Source organism: Cervus canadensis, chromosome 16 (genome assembly GCF_019320065.1).
Source record: "Cervus canadensis isolate Bull #8, Minnesota chromosome 16, ASM1932006v1, whole genome shotgun sequence".
NCBI classification, from domain to species: domain Eukaryota; kingdom Metazoa; phylum Chordata; class Mammalia; order Artiodactyla; family Cervidae; genus Cervus; species Cervus canadensis.
Window position 1 is genome coordinate 54,506,106 of NC_057401.1, and position 24,861 is coordinate 54,530,966.

A 24,861-nucleotide genomic window follows, 5' to 3' on the forward strand; every position below is an offset into this window, starting at 1 on the left:
GCAGGCTTCTGGCTCTCCATGCACATTCTCAAGTGAACATTTGTTTTTATGGGGTGCAAGCCAGTTGTTGTAGTCAGTCGTCAACTAACGCTGTATAACAACCTACCAGTTGAAAGCCAGTGAAAAGTCACTAGCTCACAGCACTGGCTTTTCTTGATCCCAGGCCTGAGGGATGGCTGAAGTGGCTTTGCTTTGAAGTTCAGCTGTAAGGATTTAGCCCCAGGTCAAGTTCGTTTCTGTCCCACTTGTTTCATTCTGAAGGCTGAAGATCAGCAGCTGGCAGGGATAAGCTCCTCTAATAGCAATCTTGGGGGCACAGAAGTAAGTTTGTTTATCTATTTATCTGTCAACTATCATCTATTTATTTAATAATAAATGTGTATATTATTAAATAAGTCCATAAGTGATCATTTATGAACTTTCCTTGTGGCTCAGTTGGTAAAGAATCCTCCTGCAATGAAGGAGACCTGGGTTCGATCCCCGGGTTGTGAAGATCCCCTGGAGAATGGAAAGGCTACCCACTCCAGTATTCTGGCCTGGAGAATTCCGTGGACTGTATAGTCCATGGGGTCGCAAAGAGTCAGACACAACTGAGCAAGTTTCACTTTCACTTTTGTACACATTTATAAAATATATAATGAAATACAATATTTATTACTACATTATTTATTAGTTATAAAAATACATACTCATTTAACACTTCTTTTTCACATCACATTCATTTGCTCACATTCCATTGGCCAAAGCAAGAGACATGGCCAAGCCCAAAGTCAGGCGGATAGAAAATACATTCCATCCCAGGGGGATAGTACAGTATAAGCGCCCAACATCAAATTTTTTTACTATAAGTGGCTAACTTTAAGCTTTTAATTGCCAAGGCATCCATTTCAAAGACATGTTACCAGCTGAATGGCAGAGCTACTATTAAAACAACTGGATAAGAAACTAACTTATCCCACCCATGATGTTCTCCTTATAGAAGCCCTGGGTAACCTAGACACCACTTGAGAGATCTCCCCCTCCCTTCATATACCCTAATTCCTACTCTTTTGTTTTAAATTTGCAAATAAAGAGTAAAGAGACTCCCTGCCTTCAAACTCAATAAAAGCAGAGCCACAAGTCTTCCTTTCCACCTGCAGCTTCACTGCGTGGCCCTTCCGTGTGTCATGCATCCTCTAGGCCTTGTGAGTAATATATCTTTTTCTTCAAAGTTTCTGATTGTTGATGCTGTGGTACATCTTGCAATCATAGTAAGAACCACAAGGGCCAGTCAAGCCACAACATTGATTCCCTTCCTGGAAATGCCTGTTCTGGCTCACAACAGGTATACTGGCTCAGATGCGTGTCCCAACCACTACGAGCCAATAGCATCACTGAAGTGAAGTGAAGGGCGCTCAGTCATGTCCGACTCTCTGTGACCCCGTGAACTATATACAGTCCATGGAATTCTCCAGGCCAGGATACTGGAGTGGGTAGCCTTTCCCTTCTCCAGGGGATCTTCCCAACCCAGGGATTGAACCCACATTGCAGGCGGATTCTTGACCAGCTGAGCCACAATAGCATCACTATTAATGGGCAAATTGATTCAAAACAGTGGGGGAGATTAGTGAAACAATAAGCCTTCTACCAGACCAGGTGAGGCTACAACCTTTGTAATGACTAGGATTTCCATAGTGACTAAACGCTGTAGACACTGGTCTCCCAATGTCCTTCCCTACACATGCATTTCATCCCATGTTACCACAGATGATATGAAATACCATGAGACTACTGCATGCCTTGGGTTACTGGTGTCCTCCTCACCTTCCCACCTCCCTGCACACAACAACGTTATTCAAGTCCTCATCCAATATTAAGAACTATCCAATCCCAGAAACACATTTTGAGGGTCTGTTTCCTGGTGACTCAGAGGGTAAAAAATTCACCTGCAAAGCAGGAGATCCAAGTTCGATCCCTGCGTCAGGAAGATCACCTGGAGAAGGCAGTGGCAACCCACTCCAGTATTCTTGCCTGGAGAATCCCATAGACAGAGGAGCATGGTGGGCTACCGTCCACGGGGTTGCAAAGAGTCAGACACAACTGAGCGACTAACACTCTCCTGAAACTACTCCTGGTCCCAATTACACTGTCAGAAATGGAAAATAATGTTATACCTGGTTTATGTTCATAATACTTTATGAACAATCATACTAAATATTCAAATTTTATACATCCAATAGATAGGCAAGAATTGATGTTGTAAAAAATACACCCAACCCCTCTATAAATCTCACTATTCAAAAAACACATGCAAAATTTTGGCACTATTTCCTGCTCAGATCTTTGTAACAAATACTGAAAATCCTCAAGATTGTTAAGAGTTTTAAAGACACAGGCTTATGTTATGCAAATTCTATAGATTTAGTGCTAATCAAAAATTATGTCAGTGAGGAGTTGCAAAATAAAATATATATGAAAGCATAGTAATAATCGAAAAACTTGGTTTACTAAGGTCAGTTGTAACTGAAATTCATCAATCTCCCAGGAATGTTATAAATATATCATCTTTGTGAAAAGAAACAATAGAAGATAAAGGGTACTTTTCTGATGAAAATGAGGATTTTGAAAAAAGATCTTCAAAAACCCTCCATGCTTCAGTGCTTAGTTGCTTAGTTGATTCTTTGCTACCCAGTGGACTGTAGTCTACCAGCCTCCTCTGTCCTTGGGGTTTTTCAGGCAAGAATACTGGAGTGGGTTGCTGTCTCCTCCTCTGAGGGACCTTCCCAACCCAAGGATCTCTACTAGATATCTAATTTCTCATTGTTTTAGGGGGAAAAAATGAGAATAAAATCTAACCTCAAAAAATCCCTCAGGCTTCCCTGGCGGCTCAGATGGTAAAGGATCCACCTGCAATGCAGGAGAGAGCCGGGTTCAACCCCTGGGTGGGGAAGATCCCCTGGAGAAGGGAATGGCAACCTACTCCAGTATTTCTTGCCTGAAAAATCCCATGGACAGAGGAACCTGGCGGGCTATAGTCTATGAGGTCACAAAGAGTTGGACACAGCTGAGTGACTAACATATATATCAAAAAATCCCTTAGATTGTCGACCAGTTAGTTTCTTTTATGTCATATCTCAGATTTTTTTTTTAAGTACGAAATACAGATGTCTCTTTCTTATAAACTTAAAGCATAAACAATTCATGAAAATATGCATACTAATCAAAAAATATCGGTTTCCTGCCCAAGGAGGTGTCCTGGCTCTGACGAGTGAGATTATCTCTGACGAAAATGTGATTACCACACTTGGCAACGAGGAGACACTGCTATGCACCTTCAATTCACCATCTGTTTGTTCTTACAGATTGGACACCTTAAAAGTCTTCAACACACACACATGCAAACAAAACATGTTGTGTTACCATCTGCGTGATGATCAACTCATTATTTCCACCTGGCGCTGAAGTGCATCTCCTCGAGGAAAAGGATGTGGAGGGCTCTGGAGCGTGAATCCAGTGCTAACCAACACAGAGGGGCCATGAGAACAGAAGGCTTCTACTGCACATGAGGATGCTTCCCGTCCTGTCTGGGAGGGTCTGCGCACATCTGAATGGCTCTGTTCTTTCCCAACTCTACCTTCAGGTAAAGCTAGAAACACGTGTACTGTATTCCCCAGGGACTGCAAGGACCGGATAAGAAAGGATTCGGATGACTCTCCTGCACTCAGGCATGATGGATGCAAAGACACAATCTGACAACAGAGTGGGAGCTCAAATCATGGCTGGGATGACCAGAAGCAATTACTGGCACAGTTGCAAACTTCCTTGACAGCTTTTCCCTTCTCTCCCAATAAATATTTATTTAGGGGGAGATCAGTTATAAAACCCTTACAAGGGAAACGATGCATACAATAGGTCTAGCTCAGGAACTTTATTTTCCGTAGATCGACTTGGTTTCCATTTTGAACTTCCCTTCAGCAGAATAACAGGAAACAAATCCAATTTCTTTAGGGTTAATGCCAGGTGACCATGTGTTCTGGTTTGCCTGGGATGGTCCTGGCTTACGTTATGTTATCCCAGCCTGATTATAAGTGCTCTCAAATGTGTCTTGTTGTCTGTATGTGGTCACCCTGGTAATCACTCCCCGACCCCAGGTCATCTCAGAGTTCCCAGAGGCTTACGTGCTTTGGTGTAGGAGAAGGGGACAGGTTAAATTATATAAGCTTCCTCAGAAGTGCCCATCTTTTGGCCTGAATAGATAAGCAGGTATGAGGCCTAGGACTTTCTTCCACTTCTCTGCCATGCCTGGGGATTAGCATCTTTTCATATATGTCCACGTACTCTAGGGGAATTCACCTTCCCTTACCACCCCAGGGCCAGGTAACCAGGCAACTATGGACAGTTCCTATACTCCAGAGCCCAATAATATTTAAACTAGACAGTCCTAAACCTGCTTGCCCTGCCTTTCCTGGTTTTCCCAAGAAACTGCAATAAAAGTTCTTACACCCTGTTTTTCCCCCTCCCTCTGCCTCCTGACTGGCCCTGGTGCCTCCCTGTGTGGCCCGGCATGGTGCGGTATGAGTCTCTGCTTAGGAACTGTGAGTAATGAACTATCTTCAACAATTATCATCTAATCTGTTGGCCTTATTATCACTCAAAGCTTCTATTAATACACTGGATACACTCTTTTTGTCTTTCCTCCAACCAGGGGCATCTTTTGTAGTTACGCAGATTTAGAATGAAATTCTACTTTCCTCTTGCTCCTAGTCAAATATTTTGTCTGAATATCATGCCCCAACCATTAAATGTCAGAGACCACATGTCTTTCTGGCTCTCAGCCTTGTCTACGTTGCATGCTCAGCCTCTCAGTCATGTCCGTCTCTTTGCGACACCGTGGGCTGTGGTCCACCAGGCTCCTCTGCCTTGTCAACAGGCATAACCTTAATCGAACACAAAGGGGACAAGGAAATACTAGGTGAACAATTCAGAAATTAATGGCAGAAATATCCTGCTACAGCTTTGTGTTTGCTTTCAGGAATGTGAAGCTTTTCCAAAGACAGTCCTGAAGAGAGAGAAGCCCAGGAAAGAGTGCACAGGAAATGGTAAGCTGAATCTTGAAGTTCATAAGAAAGAAAGTAAAGGCTTACAAGAATGAGGCTGTGGCTGAAGGTATCCTGAAGGATTTCCATGGCAATGAGGACCACCAAAAGTTCGGTAAATTGATCAAAATGCTCACATAATGGGATTTCTGCATGTAGACTGTTTTTAAAAGAACTAGTTTCTCCTATGCTCCAGCTCTAAGAAGAAGTCTGTGATTAAAAGTAAATTCTGCCACTAATGTTGACTTCTGAATACCAAAAAGTTCTTTTAAAAGGCTTGGGGTATGAAAAAGAAGCACAAAAAGGGCTATTCTAAGTATGTGTGTGTGTTTTTCCATTCCCTCCCCTTGCGCGCACCCCCCCACCCCAGTAAATGTATATTGAGTAGTTCATTTAATAGAAGCTTTCTTAAAAACCACAGTCCATGTGGTAAGGTTTGTTTTACATGGGTCACTAATATGGAAAGCTTTGATACCTTCTGTTGAAAGTAGAGCAGTCAATTAATTCCATGAGTGTGAACTTGGCATCATATCCAATTTACCCTTAGGGGAAAGCTGCCAGATTTCCAAATACTGGTTTCTAAATAAAATACTTGGTTCTCCGACTTGAAGTCAAAGCATGTTGCTTTAATTCATGAAGCATGAGCTAAAAAATGCTATTCTCTGTAATCTTATTTCCTATAAAGGAGTCCTGGGCAAAATTTGGCTTCAGAAGGATAGGAATTCTAACTCCTTGCAGAGAGATGCATGCCTATCTTGCTCAGCCTTTGTATTAGTCAGGATATGATGGGTTATGCTGCAGTAACAAACAATTCAAAATCTCAGTGGCTTAAAGCAAAAAATAGATGTAATTTCTCCCTCATCCAATATTTCCATCAGGGATTGGCAGCAGTGCTCTGTTCTGCCTAACCTCTCAGTGATCTGTGGTGATGGAAAAACCACATTTCAAGCCTTGCCTCTTTCTATGCCAGAGAGAGAATATTCTGGAGGACCTTGAACTTGCTAGTACATGCTCCAATCCACACCTCATTGGCCAATGCTGGTCTCATGATCCCAATAAAGCATGACAGGGCCAGAAATTCAATCTCTATGAGTTCAGAAGGAGAGGATAACTGGATTTGGGGGAGTTGCCCCTATAACTACACTAACAGAGGTCTTTTTAAGAGAACCAACTTGAACTATACAAATACACATCAGACCCCTCTGTGTTGCCTGTGGGGTATATTCCATAGCTCTGTCAAGGGTCCAAACCACTTTTATTTTACCCCCAGTAGTTAATCCCTGTTTCCTTTTGTCTTCATTTTAGAATTCACTAAGCATTGAATTTTGGGTGCCAATGAATTAATGGCATCCTGTCCAATTAATTGAGAAGTTTGCACACATAAATGTACTTTATAAACACCTGGGAAACTTTGCAAAACATTAATATCCAAGCGCCACCCAAAAATCAATGTCAGAATATTTGGGGTACGGGAGTAGCACACACTCATCAGTACTCTTTAAAGTCCCACAGGTGAATCAAAAGTGCAGCAGAAAAAGCACTGTTGCAATGGCTTGAATTAATAGCCTCTGTGTTTGTCTCAGCACCAACACTTCAGAGGCCTCAAGAATGAAACATACCAAGTGTATGAACTCAAGTTTCCCCTGTTTGAGCAAGAGGAATTCTGCCCTCAGATCCTACAGTGCATTTCTTAGCAGAGGAAGATCACACATCCAAATATATTCCATCAGATGTCAACCATTGATCTTCCCACCATGAAATCAAGTTGCTAGGAAACATCATTTATATAGGTGAGATAAGAGAGCCAATTACTCAAATTTAGAAACTTGAAGTCATCCTATCCATCCTAATCAACTATTATTGGGTCAAATATCGCCCCCAAATTTAGAAACTCAGTGTAAGAGCAATCACTTATTTTGCTGACAAATCTGAATACACATGCTCTAGGTAGCCTGTCGTCTGGGGTCACTCACCTGAGCTGTGCTAGCAACCCATAAAATAGCTCCCTCCTTCCCTGGAGAGCTGCTGCTGGCTACCTGTCCCACTCCACACGGGCTGCTCCATGAGGCACCTTTGTGCTTCCCCACAACATGGCTGGATTCCAAGGGGAAAATATCTCAAAAATGTAATGCCTTTCATAACCTGCAAGTCACTATCCAGTCACAGGTCCACCCACATTCTAGTGGAGGAATGAGAGACCCCACCTCTCAATGGAATTTCAAAATCACCACTGTACGCATCGTACGTGGGTGGGAGATGTTATTGAAACCATTTCTGAAAATACATTCTTCTACATATTTTCATTCATTCTCCAAATGATTGGCAGAATTCTATAGTGACTATGAAATCATTAGCTCTAGGATAAAACTTAAAAGCTGTTTTCACTGAACTTGATTGGTTTCCTACCCACCTACCACCACCCCTGGCTTAATTTTCCATCATAAAATGGGAATGAAGATAATAAAAATAATAGCTACCTCACATGCAAGATAATTATAGATCCTGTTACTTTCCCACCTTACACTTATTGTTTGACATCCTATACAGTTTAGCATTTGACCTGAGTTTTCATCTTTTAACCAAATTTTACTATTTATATTTATATTAAAATAAGCCAGAATATATTTACTAGACCTTTACTTCATACTTGGAATTTCTTCTATTACTACTTGTCTAGTAATGTGTGATACACACATGGAATGAATCAGGTTCTCCAAATGTAATGTGTTTACATCTGTAACTTGATTATCAATTTTTCATCTCTTTATGCTAAACTTTTCTTATAACTAATATCTCCATTTCAAATATACTAAGTGAAACAAATCAGACAGAAAAGGAAAAATATCATATAATATTAATTATATTGAAATCGTACCAAATGACACAAAAGAACTTAATTACAAAACAGAAACCAACTCATAGCCTTAGAAAATAAACTTGTGTTTACCAAAGGGGATAGATAGGTGGGTGCCACTTGAGCAGGAGGTATAAATTAGGAGGTTGGGATTAACATATACACCCTACTATATATAAAATAGTAGCTCAGTTGGTAAAGAATCTGCCTGCAATGCAGGGGACTGAGGTTCGATTCCTGGGTGGGGAAGGAACTGGCAAATCACTCCAGTAGTCTTGCCTAGAGAATCCCTATGGATAGAGGAGCCTGGCAGGCTACAGTACATGGGTCTGCAAGAGTCGGATAAGATTTAGCGATAAACCACCACCACCACATATATAAAATGGGCCTCACTGGTGGCTCAATGGTAAAGAATCCACCTGCCAATGCAGGAGATCCAGGAGACGCAGGCTCAATCCCTAGATTGGGAAGGTCCCCTGGAGAAGAAACTGGCAACCCACTCCAGTATTCTTTCCTGGAGAATCCCATGGACAGAGGAGTCTCCCAGGCTACAGTCCACGGGGGTGCAAAAGAATTGGACACAACTTAGCAACTAAACAACAAACAGCAGTACATAAAATAGATAATCAACACCGAGGAAACCAGATCTGAAAGAGACACGTGTACCCCAATGTTCATCGCAGCACTGTTTATAATAGTCAGGACATGGAAGCAACCTAGATGCCCATCAGCAGACAAATGGATAAGGAAGCTGTGGTACATATACACCATGGAATATTACTCAGCTGTTAAAAGAATTCATTTGAATCAGTTTTAATGAGATGGATGAAACTGGAGCCCATTATACAGAGTGAAGTAAGCCAGAAAGATAAAGACCAATACAGTATACTAACACATATATATGGAATTTAGAAAGATGGTAACAATAACCCTATATGCAAAACAGAAAAACAGACACAGATGTACAGAACAGACTTTTGGACTCTGTGGGAGAAGGCGAGGGTGGGATGTTTTGAAAGAACAGCATCAAAACATGTATATTATCTATGGTGAAACAGATCACCAGCCCAGGTTGGATGCATGAGACAAGTGCTCGGGCCTGGTGCTCTGGGAAGACCCAGAGGAATCGGGTGGAGAGGGAGGTGGGAGGGGGGATCGGGATGGGGAACACATGCAAATCCATGGCTGATTCATGTCAATGTATGACAAAAACCACTACAATATTGTAAAGTAATTAGCCTCCAACTAATAAAAATAAAGGGGAAAAAATAAAATAGATAATCAACAAGGTCCTACTATATAGCACAGAAAACTCTTACTCAATACTCTGTAATAACTTATATGGGAAAAGAATCTGAAAAAGAATAGATATGTGTATATCTATGTAAATATGTAAATCACTTTGCTGTACATCTGAAATTAACACAACATAGTAAATCAAATATATGTCAACATAAGATTTTTAAATTTTTTTTAAAAAATAAGCAAAATAATAGCCTCCCAAAGATGCTTATGCTCTAATCCCTAGAACCTGTAAATATTTTGTATTTCATGGCAAAAGGGAATTAAGGTCACTGATGGAATTACGGTTGCTAATCAGTTGATTTTAAGATTATCCAGGATTATCTGGGTGGGTCCAATGTAATGGAGAAGGAAATGGCAACCCATTACAGTATTCTTGCCTGGAGAATCCCATGGATGGAGGAGCCTGGTGGGCTACCGTCCACAGGGTCGCAAAGAGTCGGACATGACTGAGTGACTTAACTTTCAACTTTCACTTTCCAGTGTGATCATAAGGATCCTTAAAAGTGAAGGTGAGAAGCCAAGAAAGTCAGAGTCAGAGAGACACCCTGTACCTCAACCAGTTGTTGCTGGCTCTGAAAATGGACGGGACCACCAGCTCAGGAAGGTGGGCACCTCTGGAAGTTAGAAAGGCCATGAATGGGTGCCCCTCCAAAACCTCCAGAATGAATTTGGCCCTGATCTCATCCTCATTTTAGCCCCATGAAATCCTCACTAAATATCTGACTTCTAGAATTGTAAGAGAATAAATTTGTCTTGTTTTATTTATTTATTTTTTTCCAGTGGGTTTTGTCATACATTGATATGAATCAGCCATGGATTTACATGTATTCCCAATTCCGATCCCCCCTCCCACCTCCCTCTCCACCCGATTCCTCTGGGTCTTCCCAGTGCACCAGGCCGGAGCACTTGTCTCATGCATCCCACCTGGGCTGGTGATCTGTTTCACCATAGATAGTATACATGCTGTTCTTTTGAAATATCCCACCCTCACATTCTCCCACAGAGTTCAAAGTCTGTTTCTGTATTTCTGTGTCTCTTTTTCTGTTTTGCATATAGGGTTATCGTTACACCTTTTCTAAATTCCATATATATGTGTTAGTATGCTGTAATGTTCTTTATCTTTCTGGCTTACTTCACTCTGTATAATGGGCTCCAGCTTCATCCATCTCATTAGGACTGGGTTCAAATGAATTCTTTTTAATGGCTGAGTAATATTCCATGGTGTATATGTACCACAGCTTCCTTATCCATTCATCTGCTGATGGGCATCTAGGTTGCTTCCATGTCCTGGCTATTATAAACAGTGCTGCGATGAACATTGGGGTGCACGTGTCTCTTTCAGATCTGGTTTCCTCAGTGTGTATGCCCAGAAGTGGGATTGCTGGGTCATATGGCAGTTCTATTTCCAGTTTTTTAAGAAATCTCCACACTGTTCTCCATAGCGGCTGTACTAGTTTGCATTCCCACCAACAGTGTAAGAGGGTTCCCTTTTCTCCACACCCTCTCCAGCATTTATTGCTTGTAGACTTTTGGATAGCAGCCATCCTGACTGGCGTGTAATGGTACCTCATTGTGGTTTTGATTTGCATTTCTCTGATAATGAGTGATGTTGAGCATCTTTTCATGTGTTTGTTAGCCATCTGTATGTCTTCTTTGGAGAAATGTCTGTTTAGTTCTTTGGCCCATTTTTTGATTGGGTCATTTATTTTTCTGGAATTGAGCTGCAGGAGTTGCTTGTATATTTTTGAGATTAATCCTTTGTCTGTTTCTTCATTTGCTATTATTTTCTCCCAATCTGAGGGCTGTCTTTTCACCTTACTTATAGTTTCCTTTGTAGTGCAAAAGCTTTTAAGTTTCATTAGGTCCCATTTGTTTAGTTTTGCTTTTATTTCCAATATTCTGGGAGGTGGGTCATAGAGGATCTTGCTGTGATTTATGTCGGAGAGTGTTTTGCCTATGTTCTCCTCTAGGAGTTTTATAGTTTCTGGTCTTACATTTAGATCTTTAATCCATTTTGAGTTTATTTTTGTGTATGGTGTTAGAAAGTGTTCTAGTTTCATTCTTTTACAAGTGGTTGACCAGTTTTCCCAGCACCACTTGTTAAAGAGGTTGTCTTTTTTCCATTGTATATCCTTGCCTCCTTTGTCAAAGATAAGGTGTCCATAGGTTCGTGGATTTATCTCTGGGCTTTCTATTCTGTTCCATTGATCTATATTTCTGTCTTTGTGCCAGTACCATACTGTCTTGATGACTGTGGCTTTGTAGTAGAGTCTGAAGTCAGGCAGGTTGATTCCTCCAGTTCCATTCTTCTTTCTCAAGATTACTTTGGCTATTCGAGGTTTTTTGTATTTCCATACAAATTGTGAAATTCTTTGGTCTAGTTCTGTGAAAAATACCGTTGGTAGCTTGATAGGGATTGCATTGAATCTATAGATTGCTTTGGGTAGAATAGCCATTTTGACAATATTGATTCTTCCAATCCATGAACACGGTATGTTTCTCCATCTGTTTGTGTCCTCTTTGATTTCTTTCATCAGTGTTTTATAGTTTTCTATGTATAGGTCTTTTGTTTCTTTAGGTAGATATACTCCTAAGTATTTTATTCTTTTTGTTGCAATGGTGAATGGTATTGTTTCCTTAATTTCTCTTTCTGTTTTTTCATTGTTAGTATATAGAATGCAAGGGATTTCTGTGTGTTAATTTTATATCCTGCAACTTTACTATATTCATTGATTAGCTCTAGTAATTTTCTGGTAGAGTCTTTAGGGTTTTCTATGTAGAGGATCATGTCATCTGCAAACAGTGAGAGTTTCACTTCTTCTTTTCCTATCTGGATTCCTTTTACTTCTTTTTCTGCTCTGATTGCTGTGGCCAAAACTTCCAACACTATGTTGAATAGTAGTGGTGAGAGTGGGCACCCTTGTCTTGTTCCTGATTTCAGGGGAAATGCTTTCAATTTTTCACCATTGAGGGTGATGCTTGCTGTGGGTTTGTCATATATAGCTTTTATTATGTTGAGGTATGTTCCTTCTATTCCTGCTTTGGAGAGTTTTAATCATAAATGAGTGTTGAATTTTGTCAAAGGCTTTCTCTGCATCTATTGAGATAATCATATGGTTTTTATCTTTCAATTTGTTAATGTGGTGTATTACATTGATTGATTTGCGGATATTAAAGAATCCTTGCATTCCTGGGATAAAGCCCACTTGGTCATGGTGTATGATTTTTTTAATATGTTGTTGGATTCTGTTTGCTAGAATTTTGTTAAGGATTTTTGCATCTATGTTCATCAGTGATATTGGCCTGTAGTTTTCTTTTTTTGTGGCATCTTTGTCTGGTTTTGGAATTAGGGTGATGGTGGCCTCATAGAATGAGTTTGGAAGTTTACCTTCATCTGCAATTTTCTGGAAGAGTTTGAGTAAGATAGGTGTTAGCTCTTCTCTAAATTTTTGGTAGAATTCAGCTGTGAAGCCATCTGGTCCTGGGCTTTTGTTTGCTGGAAGATTTTGATTACAGTTTCGATTTCCTTGCTTGTGATGGGTCTGTTAAGATCTTCTATTTCTTCCTGGTTCAGTTTTGGAAAGTTATACTTTTCTAAGAATTTGTCCATTTCATCCAAGTTGTCCATTTTATTGGCATAGAGCTGCTGGTAGTAGTCTCTTATGATCCTTTGTATTTCAGTGTTGTCTGTTGTGATCTCTCCATTTTCATTTCTAATTTTGTTAATTTGGTTCTTCTCTCTTTGTTTCTTAATGAGTCTTGCTAATGGTTTGTCAATTTTGTTTATTTTTTCAAAAAACCAGCTTTTAGCTTTGTTGATTTTTGCTATGGTCTCTTTAGTTTCTTTTGCATTTATTTCTGCCCTGATTTTTAAGATTTCTTTCCTTCTGCTAACTCTGGGGTTCTTCATTTCTTCCTTCTCTAATTGCTTTAGGTGTAGAGTTAGGTTATTTATTTGGTTTTTTTTCTTGTTTCTTGATGTAAGCCTGTAATGCTATGAACCTTCCCCTTAGCACTGCTTTTACAGTGTCCCATAGGTTTTGGGTTGTTGTGTTTTCATTTTCATTCATTTCTATACATATTTTGATTTCTTTTTTGATTTCTTCTATGATTTGTTGGTTATTCAGAAGCGTGTTATTTAGCCTCCATATGTTTGAAGTTTTAACAATTTTTTTCCTGTAATTGAGATCTAATCTTACTGCACTGTGGTCAGAAAAGATGACTGGAATGATTTCAATTTTTTTGAATTTTCCAAGACCAGATTTATGGCCCAGGATGTGATCTATTCTGGAGAAGGTTCCGTGTGCACTTGAGAAAAAGGTGAAGTTGATTGTTTTGGGGTGAAATGTCCTATAGATATCAATTAGGTCTAGCTGGTCCATTGTGTCATTTAAGGTTTGTGTTTCCTTGTTAATTTTCTGTTTAGTTGATCTACCCATAGTTGTGAGTGGGGTATTAAAGTCTCCCACTATTATTGTGTTACTATTAATTTCCTCTTTCATACTCGTTAGTGTTTGCCGCACATATTGCAGTGCTCCTATGTTGGTCTTGTTTTAAAGCCACTAAGTGTGGTAATGTTTTACAGAAACAATAGGAAACTAGTACAGTGGCTTACTTTTGATATTTTGTAGCTGAACTTTAGAATAACTTGATTTTAGATTTTCCATGTTTCAGTGGAGTTCTTATACTTAATTTGATAATTGAATATTCTGTATCAAAATGGAGTAATAATGAGGCCTATGATTTCACAGCATTTTTCCAGTAGTCATGTATGGATGTGAGAGTTGGACTATAAAGAAAGCTGAGCGCTAAAGAATTGATGCTTTTGAACTGTGGTGCTGGAGAAGACTCTTGAGAGTCCCTTGGATTGCAAGGAGATCCAACCAGTCAATCCTAAAGGAGATCAGTCCTGAGTGTTCATTGGAAGGACTGATGTTGAAGCTGAAACTCTGATACTTTGGCCACCTGATGCGAAGAGCTGACTCATTTGAAAAGACCCTGATGTTGGGAAAGATTGAGGGCAGGAGCAGAAGGGGATGACAGAGGATGAGATGGTTGGATGGCATCACTGACTCAATGGAAATGAGTTTGAGCAGACTCCAGGAGTTGGTGATGGACACGGAGGCCTGGCGTGCTGCTGTCCATGGGGTCGCGAAGAGTTGGACATTGACTGAGAGACTGAACTGAACTGAATTGAACTTATAGTAAAACATTCAAAGTTATCAGAAAAAATTTAGATGTGTTTGTTTTATAAAAATATCTGTCAAGTAGATCTATGAATGGAAGTAAAAAGACAGGTGAGGTGGGGGTGTCTCAGGGTACCCGATCAGCTTTTGCACAATTCTCTGACTGGTTCATGGTGAGGGAACAGGGTGATGTCATATGGGTTAACATTATCAGTCCTTGGGTCCCAGAAGGCCTGGGACTATATGCTCATGGTCATCAAGTAGTTAACATCTTCCATTTGGTGGGGAGTTTTCACACCTTCGAAACAACTCAGAAAATGCGCATCAAATACTATTATCTAGGCACTTCAGAGAGGAGCTAAAGCAGAGGGTATGCGGCAAGGCCTGTCCTGGGAAGGCCCCTTAGAGTACAAGTGTGCATCACAATCACCTGCTGTATTTGCAAAAATGCCAGTTCCTGGGCCCTACCCGGGCTTCCAATTCAGTAAACTTGGACTGGAACCCAGGAATCTGCTTGTTCATAGCCCCTGATAGCTCAGCTGGTAAAGACTCTGCCTGCAATGCAGGGGACCCCGGTTCTATTCCTGGGTCTGGAAGATCCACTGGAGAAGGGATAGGCTGCCCACTTCAGTATTCTTGGGCTTCCCTGGTGGCCCAGCTGGTAAAGAATCCACCTGCAATGCGGGAGACCTGGGTTCGATCCCTGGGTTGAGAAGATCCTCTGGAGAAGGGAACGGCTACCCACTCCAGTATTCTGGCCTGGAGAATTCCATGGACTGTATAGTCCATGGGGTCGCAGAGAGTTGGATACGACTGAGTGACTTTCACTTTCACTTTCTTAGATAATTCTAATGCAGTCCTTTTGTTGGAGAGTGGGGAGCTCAATTTGGGGAATACAGCATTAGTTTCACACCCTTTGCATGTCCCTCATGGCTGCAAGAGTGATATTTCCAAAATCAAAGTGGCAGCTTTAGCAGTGTATGTAAGAACATTCAACTAGATCACCAATGGCTGGCTCTCCTACCTCCTCTGCAGCTGGGTTCAGCCTCCATCTTCAGGGATGTGCGACCACTTACATCTCTGCTGTGCGTGCCCACAGCTTCCAGTCCCCTGGAGATACAGCAGTGCTTAGCAAACTCCCAGGGCTGTCTCACATACTGCAAATCCCTGCTGAATCCTTGACTGGTCCACCCAAATACAGCTCGTCCCAAATATCAAGTTGCTGGCCCCGCCCACTGGCTTGCCGCAGAGTTGCAGCTGTAACTGACAATCACGTGAACACCTTTCTCCAGGGACAGGTAACCAGGGACAGAACTGGGCAGCAGCAGCAGCACCTGGGGATGATGCCACAGACCCACACCGTTCTTCCCCCAGGTTCAGTAGTGTTCATGAATAAAACCTTCTCACGTTGCTGCATGCTTTCCATCAGTTCCTAGAGTGCTGAAAAATGGCTGGTTTTGAGAATTTTTTCTAGCTTGAGAGCTGCTTTGTGGGGGAGAGGGTTTGTCCTGCCAGAGTCAGAACCATTCCCATAGCAGATGTAAACCCCTGAGAACTCCTCAGAAGAGCTTTCACACACATACACACACACACACACACACACACACACACCCTGCACTCCCTTGTATATGACTATGGAAGACTACTGATCACCAGGGAAGCATGTTGTGGTTCTTCAGTTGCTAAGTCATGTCTGACTCTTCGCATCTATTTGGAATTAATGTCCCCCTAGGTAGAAGCTCGGGTCACGCATGAACATCACCCTCTTCTAGCGACCACCAGAACCCATTTGCATAGTGGCAGGCCAAGACAAATGCAGGTCTCTCCAGGCTTCTCATTTTTCAACACAAAATTCAGAGACCCTTTGCCCCTCCAGCTGATTACAACTAGTAGCACATTCAATATTTGAGCTGAGGAGTGCCTCCAGCTCATGTATAAGTTCATTTATTTTTTGATTGGCATATATAATGTTTTATATACATTATTTTATAATGTTGTGTTAGTTTCTGCTGCACAACAAAGTGAATTGGCTATATGTATACATGTATATCCCCCACCCTCTTGAGTCTCTCTCCCACGTGCCCCCCACATCCTGCCCCTCTAGGTCATCACAGAGCATCAAGCTGAGCTCCCTGTGGTACCTAGCAGCTTCCCACTAGCTATTTTACACATGAGAGTGTATATGTCAATGCTACTGTCTCCATTCATCCTACCCTCTCCTTCCAAGTCTGTTCTCTACATCTGAACCTCTATTTCTGCCCTGCAAATAGGTTCAGCAGCACCATTTTTCTAGATTCCATATATGTGTTAATAGACGATATTTGTTTTCCTCTTTCCAACTTAGTTCACCATGTATGACAGACTCAAGCCTAAATTTAAGACTTTAATTTAGGACTAAAACCAGTACCTGCTCAAAGTGTAACAGAACCTATTGCAACACTGTGAGAACTTGCCAGGTGCTTCTAAATAATTTCCCTCCAAAATAGTTCATGAGAACACAGTGCAAACATTTCAAGACAGCTTCAACAACAATAACAGCAGCAACAAAGAGATAAAGGATTGTTTAAATACGCAAATAAAATACGCAAATCTTTTTCATGTCTTGTCTAAGTTGATCTGATTAGCTCATGAGAATAACGCCAAAGCCTTGCCAGGGCATTGCAGGTTTTCTGCCTAGGTCTAGTTGGAAAGAGAGAAAAAACCTACATACAGCTGTTTTAAGGCTGGGAATCGCTGCACAGATCTGACAGCAGCTGTTTGCATGCCAAATCGTTCCAGCAACTTCTAATTAAATCCAGCTTAGGAGAAATTTTATGATCTGCATCACATGATTTCTGTCTGTTTCTGGGATGTTTTCTCTCCCTGTTTTGAAAGCCCCTCCAGTGAAGTCTGTCTATTTTTTCCTCTTAGAGGGCTAATTAATCCAGAGGTAAATATGTCACTTTATTTCTGAGGTTAGAACACCAACGGGAATCAACCACCAAAGTTCCAAGGGAGGCGGGAGTGTCCCCCAGCACCCTAATGCTAAGGAATGAGCAAGCAGGATTATTGGGATGAAAGATCCCAAGGCCCTCACTTCTTAAAACACACCCCTTCCCCCATAGGGTTCTCGAGTCTACTAAGGGAATGGCATGCACATTGGTGCTTTTCAACTATGGTTCATGGCTCTCCAACTAAGAATCCTTAGTTACAATAACACATTGGTATAACACTTTATAAAGCACTTGCATGCATGTTACCTCATTTATAAGTTAAAGCGAGCATGTGAAATAGGCTGGGAAGATATTATTAATCTCCACCTTGCAAATGAAAAGACCGAAGCTCTCAGAGATTCAATGATTTCTGATACATGTCAAGGTCACTGCCATAACTGTCAGAAAATAATGTGGCAGCTGGCTTTCTAGCCCAAAGGCCATTGCTTCTCCTCCTTGGCCCAGTCCCCCCCTCACCTCATTAGCTGGACAGACATACCAATTTGTTTCTGGTTTCAAAAATGCCACTTGGCTCAAGAATGTCTATTTATCTGCAGGAAGATTATCCATATTTTTGATAACCTGCAGGTGTTTTCAAATTACATTCCCCATCTCTCAACAGAAATGTGATATATAGAGTAATGCTACATGAAGCTAACTGAAATGGAAGTGTGAGGCAGGTCAGCATGCCCATTAGTGACTACTAAGTCTGGTGGCTTAGATGGTAAAACATTTGTCTGCAATGCAGGAGACCCGGGTTCGATCCCTGGGTCAGGAAGATCCCCCAGAGAAGGAAATGGCTACCCACTCCAGTACTCTTGCCTGGAGAATCTCATGGACAGAGGACCCTTGAGGGCTATGGTCCATGGGATGGCAAAGAGTTGGACATGACTGAGTGACTAACAACAACAGCAGCAAATAAATACACTTAAATGTAAGCAGTCTTGCCTGAGTGGTATAGGAGTGTCATCTCCTTGGGACACAATGCCCAGAAATCAACCTATAGTATTCATTTGCAAAATCCCTGAGGCCAAAGACCAAGAAGAATTTATTTATGTGGAAATAGAAGTCTGGCTGCGAATAAGACTTCCACTAAGGTAAACAATATAACAACCTATGGCCCATTTACACTCCTCTTCAGGCTACTAATGCATGCTTCCATGTGGCCTCACATTCCTAGACTGTTGGTAAATGTTCGAGGGGCCTGTGAACACTTTGTCTGATTACTAATGAGATCAACCTATAGGAGAATATTTAATGAGACCAAATCTGATGGAAGGACTTGACAGCCACCCTATTTGATAATTTTCTGAGCTTATTACTCAGGAAAGTCATTGCTAGTTGTTGCAACAGATTAGCCCCATAATCAATGACATGATTCAAAAAGTCTATTTCTCTCTCAGACAAGTGTGATGGATTTGGGCAGCTCTGGATGGATGGTTTGGAATCTGGACAGTTCTCATGGGGTGTTTTTGAACGTCAGACGTGAAAAGAGCACAAATCACTTCCATGTACATTTCATTGGTTGGTTTCATAGCCCCAACCCCACAGCAAAAGATTTTGAGGAAGGTAGTCCTTTTGCACCCCATGCTAAAGGCATGAGAAACACCAAGAAATATTTCCACCAACAATGAAGGAGATGGGTTTGCTGTGCAACCACATCATTCCAGAAACACTGAATCCTCTGTTTTGGACAAATAATCTAAGAAGAGGAATTCTGTAATCCCGTCAACAAGAATTTACTAACTTTAGAGGAACTGCTCTATTGAAGAGTTACTCTTAAAGCCTCAGAGGCTCCTGGTTACAAGGGCTTTAAGGAGACAGCTGATAGCAGTAATGAGGTGTGAAAAGTGGGGATGAAGCTGGGGGACGCTTAGCTCTCCAGACCTGTCATGTCAATTTCATGATACAAATAAAGATGTTCTGCCAAAGAAAATACATGTGCATTTATACATATGTATTTTGTACACACATGTATATATCAGTTCAGTCAATTCAGTTCAACCACCCAGTTGTGTCTGACTCTTTGCAGCCTCATGGACTGTAGCACATCAGGCCTCCGTGTCCATCACCAACTCCAAGAGCTTGCTCCAACTCATGTTCATTGAGTCGGTGATGCCATCCAACCATCTCATCCTCTGTTGTCTCCTTCTCCTCCCACCTTCAATCTTTCCCCAAATCAGGATCTTTTCCAATGAGTCAGTTCTTCGAACGAGGTGGCCAAAGTATTGGAGTTTCAGTTTCAGCATCAATCCTTCCAATGTACATTTAGGACTGATTTCCTTTAGGACTGACTGGTTTGACCTCCCTGCAGTCCAAGGAACCCTCAAAAGTCTTCTCCAACACCACAGTTCAAAAGCATCAATTCTTTGGTGCTCAGTTTTCTTTATAGTCCAACTCTCACATCCATACATGACTACTGGAAACACCATAGCTTTGACTAGACAGACCTTTGTCAGCAAAGTAATGTCTCTGCTTTTTAATATGCTGTCTAGGTTGGTCATAGATTTTCTTCCAAGGAACAAGCATCTTTTAATTTCATGGCTGCTGTTACCATCTGCAATTATTTTGGAGCCCCCCAAAATAACGTCTCTTACTATTTCCATTGTTTCCCTGTCTATTTGCCATGAAGTGATGGAACCAGATGCCATGATCTTACTTTTTTTAATGTTGTGTTTTAAGCCAACTTTTTCACTCTCCTCTTTCACTTTCATCAAGAGACTCTTCAGTTCTTCTTTGCTTTCTGCCATAAGGGTGGTGTCATTTGCATATCTGAGGTTATTGATATTTCTCCTGGCAATCTTGATTCCAGCTTGTGCTTCATCCATCCTGGCATTTCGTATGATGTACTCTGCATATAAGTTAAATAAGTGGGGTGACAATATACAGTCTTGATGTACTCCTTTCTCAATTTGGAACCAGTCTGTTGTTCCATATTCAGTTCTAACTGTTGCTTCTTTACATTCATACAGATTTCTCAGGAGACAGGTAAGGTGGTCTGGTAGTCCCATCTCTTTCGGAATTTTCCATAGTTTGTTGTGACCCACAGAGTTAAAGGCTTTGGTGTAGTCAATAAAGCAGAAGTAGATGTTTTTCTGGAACTCTCTTGCTTTTTCGATGATCCAGCGGATGTTGGCAATTGGATCTCCGTTTCCCCTGCCTTTTCTAAATCCAGCTTGAACATCTGTAAGTTCACGGTTTACCTCCTACTGAAGCCTGGCTTGGAGAATTTTGAACATTACTTTGCTAGTGTGTGAGATGAGTGCAATAGTTTGGACATTCTTTGGCATTGTCTTTCTTTGGGATTGGAGTGGAAACTGACCTTTCCCATCCTGTGGCCAATGCTGAGTCTTCCAAATTTGCTGGCATATAGAGTGCAGCACTTTCACAGCATCATCTTTTAGGATTTGAAATAGTTCAACTGGAATTCTATCACCTCCACTAGCTTTGTTCATAGTGATGCTTCCTATGTATGCAGGTATACATACATACCCATATATATGTATGTATGTGTAGTGTATATATATGTATGTATATGTACATATATGCATTTGTGAGTATATCTCTGGTGGCTCAGCTGGTAAAGACCCCACCTGCCAAAACAGGAGACGCAAGGGACTTGGGTTCAATTGCTGGGTCAGAAAGATCCCCTGGAGAAGGAAATGGCTACCCACTCTAGTATTCTTGTCTGGAGAATTCCATGGACAGAGGAGCCTGACAGGCCACAATCCATGTGGTGGCAAAGAGTCAGACATAACTGAGCGAGCATGCAAGCATATTTCCATATGTAGAGAGCTACAGATAGAGATAGATATAGTTATAGTTAAGGATTTCTTCTGAGCTGACCAGGGCAAGCTTTGCCATATGGTTTGGCTGACCAGCTTGGAATCATAATTGACTAAGGAACTCTGGATTCCCATAAAGGACTCATGCTCAGCAGCATCCAAATGCATGTTATAAACAAATGGTACAAGAAAATCCCTCTCTTATAGTGCCATTCACGCTTTTATGTAAAGCAGTCACAGTGGATCTACTCATGTTCAGTCATATATCTTTAACTGCTTTTTTCCAGGCTGGAACAAGAAAAGATACGAGTGTGCTAATGCCTGATTTTAGTCATCCCTTGGTTCATCTAGATGCTCTTCTTGTGTCTGTTCAGTCATCATTCTGCAGACATTAGAATCTATGATCTTAGGAATTCAATTTTTTCAAAGCTTAGGAAATCAAGCTGCATGGATTAGTTCTAGAACTTACACAGTCAAATCATGGTGTGTATTTTTTGTTTTTAATCCTTCATGAGGAAGACACAGTCAGGTTTAGACATCAATATCCTGCTCAGTGTTATTCTCATTTCCATTAAAAAAAAGAAAAAAGAAACAAACCCTGAGACCCAAGATAATTTTGCTAACCCTCCAGAACACTTCTAAGGAGCAGTGTAGATAAAACGAATGACGCTGACTTCTCAGTCATAAGCACTTCTGCTTTGCAATTTAGCTGCTCAGCTTTTAAAATGTGGGCGCATCAAACTCTTGAGTCATAGAGTATGCTCTTGGATTTAGAAATAAATAAATTCCATCTGTTCTCAATAGCTCCGTTCATATGTTTACTGCACATATTTGTTTCCCCAAGGGTGGAACAACGTATGTGAACCTAATAGAAACAGAGTTTCAGTTTCTTATAAAGTGCAGTCCTTACCATGTTGACACAGACAATATCAACTTCTCTCTCATCTCAAAAACGTTTCATATTCTATGGCATGTAAGCATGTCAAGAGACAATTTTCTGCCAATAGCAGACTTGTGCATGTTGTGTTCAGAGTAGAATTAGGTCTAGATGAAGACAATGCTGAATACCATTGGGAATTTTGAATTTATCATGGACAAAATGAAAATAGTCACTGAAATGGTCAGTTGTATCTATTTCCCCACTTTCCAAAGAGTATTTTTTGGCTTAGAAAAATATACATTAGAAACTGAAGAATTTCATTGGGCCATTTAACTACTCCTCATGTATTTTCATATATGTTACAGGTTATTGTATATTATTGTATATGTATTGTATATATGAAAGAAATAAAGAGAACTGTTACAAGCAGCAGAAAGGAAATGATGTTCAGAGTTCTTTTTCATGATTATTCAATTTGATTTAGAATATATTCAGGGTTAGCACAAGGATATAAATATAAGTGGGGGCACCTAAAAATGACTTATTTTCTAAGTTGTTTGTATGGAACATTAGAAGCAGATCCCATAGTCAGAAAATTGGGAGTGCTTGAGTAAATGAAATTGGACAGATTTCTTTTATTGAAGGAGTTTTCAGAGCCCTTAATAAACTAGTATACACTGAGACTCTCCCAGATATATGGGCACCAAATGCTGTATTTCCTAAACTGACTTGGCTACCATAAGCTTTCCTTGGCAGACCTGTGTTAACATTGAGTTATATGAGTGTTCTACAGACAGAGTTTAGGAAAGTTGCAGTAGGGACTAAAACCCCTCTTGGATTTCCAAGAAACTGCTTTCTTGTTCTGTCTACACCATGTTGAAGGAATTCAGCAGCTAAATGGGAAAAGTCAGAACCAATTAGTTCTATGTGACAGAGCTATGTTGACACAGCAAAAATTTATTGAGTTACTAGTAACACAATGAGGTATCAATGCTATCTAAAGGTAAGTACCTAATTATGAAAATCATCTCATTGAAACATAACCAAACTTTAGAAAATAACAAAATGGTTATATGCAAACTAATGTAATGTCTCAGGCACACTCACCATGTATTCATTTTACAAATAATGAAGGAGTCTCCAGTATAAGCCAGACATTGGGCTAGGCACCAAGGACATAGTAACGAGCTGACACTCCTGATCCCACCTGTACAAAGGTTTTGTAAATCCCTTGAAGAGCCATCTAGGCCTTATTAACACCTTTGCTCCTAGTGAGACGTTATCAGTCATTCTTAAGGTTTACCACAATAGACAAGCAATTACAATCCCCTACAACAAGAGAATGGGAAGATCCCCTGGAGAAGGGATAAGCTACCCACTCCAGTATTTATGGGCTTCCCTGGTGGTTCAGATAGTCAAGAATCCACCTGCAAGGCGAGAGACCTGGGTTCGATCCCTGGGTTGGGAAGATCCCCTGGAGGAGGGCATGGCAACCCAACCCAGTATTCTTGCCTGGAGAATCCCCATAGGCAGAGGAGCCTGGCAGGCATCACAAAGAGTCAAACACAAGTGAGCAGCTAAGAACAGCACAGCCCAGCCCAGCAAGAGAGGACCAGACATGTGTTAAAACTGAACATTTCCTAGTAAAAAGTTACAGATAGAATTTAGTATGCAGATGATTAAATATTTTATTCTTAAGTCTGTTAAAACACACACATGGTACTAAGCAATGACTGTAGTTAGAGCCAAAAATGACTTTTTTTATCTCAAGTTTCTGTTAAGTTTACGAAACAATTTTTTTTGCAGGTTTCCTCTAGACACTTTCCCTCCTAAGAAACCATGAGGCTATTATGTTTAGGAAATGTCACCATTTTCCCCCCATCACCATAAAAGAACTGCATTACTATACTATCTCAAAACAGAGTCATACATTTTCCAAAAAAACATGAGCTAATCTAAAAGTCTTTTTTCAACATATAAACTTTCCGTGCTCCCCAGGCTTGCCAGGTTAGAGATAGGGCCAAGGAGATTGCAACATTAAGGGAATGTGACTTACTTTTGTAACATAGGAAACTGCCATCCTTTTCTTCAGGTCTAAGGGTAGGATAACATGGGGGAAGGGGATGAAATTGGATAGAACTCTTTTTTTCTATTTCTAGTTTAAGCTACTCCCTTCTGTCTAGTCCACACTTCAGGCTCTGGTACCAGGGAACAGAGAGCAAATAAAGAGGGACAGGAAGATGGAGGAAGATGCCTAGATATGTTTGGAGTGGGCAGAGTGTCAGCATGTGCAAGGGTGCCTGGGCACGAACCTGTCAGGGCCAGGTGGAGACTGAAAGCAGCTTTAGAAGATAAAAGATGACACTGGCTTTCTCCTTCTTCCCATTGACGACTTCACTTATAGCAACTGTCAAAATCCATCTTTAGAACAACAGCTGAGTCAGGCAGTTCTTAGTCTACTGACCCTAGATGTGTGTACCTGACTGTGTGTTTGCCTTGCTGCCTCAGTGACTGATGCTCCCTCAGCCGAGATCAGATGATGTCTGCTTCCTGCTTCAAAATCTCTATCATTTCCCAGTGCTCCACTCTTTGCTCTCATTGGAGAGGTTAGAATTTAGTGGTCCATGGACCAAGTCTGGCTTGTAGGTGGGTCTTTGTTAGACTGGGCTTTTCCTTCTCCTTTAAATATAGACCAAAATAAAATCAGGATATTCCACATGAAGTCCAAGCTTCTGGCTTCCTTTGAAGAACTGGAATGTCTCACAACCATGGCTTCAATATTCTGCAAGATACAACCTGTTGGG